We start from the raw sequence: 963 nt of genomic DNA on the forward strand, positions 1-963 counted from the left end.
GGCACTGAGGAGCTCCCACTCCGTAAATGGGACATTGTAGGAGCCACTGTGTCGTGTAGTAAACAAAAGGACTTTCCTTTCCAACTGACGTTTGAGAGTGCAAAAGGCTGTGGGCGCAAATCTCCGACGCAGTTGCTCGAGCATATCGCTCGACAATCGTTGTAGATAAACGCCATTTATGTTAACACTGGGAACACCTGTTGGTGTCTGGTACCAGAAAACACAATTGATCTTTGACCAGACTTGGAAAGGTGAAGTATGGCGCCCAATGGTCGAGACATATCTCTCCCAGCACTCCTAATTCCGTCGTTTGATAGGTTGGCAAACGTGGGAACGCAGCCGTTTAAAGGTTATGAGGTGCACCATGGAAGGGTGCCACTTATGCTGCTGTAGAGCTCGCGGACCTCCTTTATTGCCTCAGCTACTTCTGGCGATCACCAAGGAACTGCCTTTCGCTGGGGGCAGCCTAAAGAGCGCGCGATCGTGTTTTCTACCACGGAAACGATTGTCTTCGTCACCTGCTCAACCATCACATCTAGTTATTGTGTGGGGGAGATTCAGTGGTGACAGCATAGGTTAAAGTGGCTCAGTCTGCCTTGTTTAAAGCTCATCTGGGCAGGCGTCCGTGGGCCTGGCGCCAGAGCAGTGACAGGAAGATGGGTAAGTGGTCACTACTACACAGGTCGTCATGTGCTCTCCAGTGGATAGATGGGAGAAGTCCTGGACTGCAAATTGATAAAACAATGGCCGAGTAGCTACCACGAGCCACACTGAAATGTGTGGTGGCCCCAGTATTTAAGAGGCAGAGGTCGAACTGAGACAGTAGAGTATTGACATCTCTGTCTCGGCCAGTAAGCACAGTGCCACCCCACAATAATGGGCGTTAAAATCTCCCAAAAGTACGAAAGGTTTAGGAAGTTGATCGATCAGTGCAGTTAATACATTCAGGGATACTGCACCATC

Source organism: Schistocerca nitens, chromosome 9 (genome assembly GCF_023898315.1).
Source record: "Schistocerca nitens isolate TAMUIC-IGC-003100 chromosome 9, iqSchNite1.1, whole genome shotgun sequence".
In the NCBI taxonomy this organism is placed as follows: Eukaryota; Metazoa; Arthropoda; class Insecta; order Orthoptera; family Acrididae; genus Schistocerca; species Schistocerca nitens.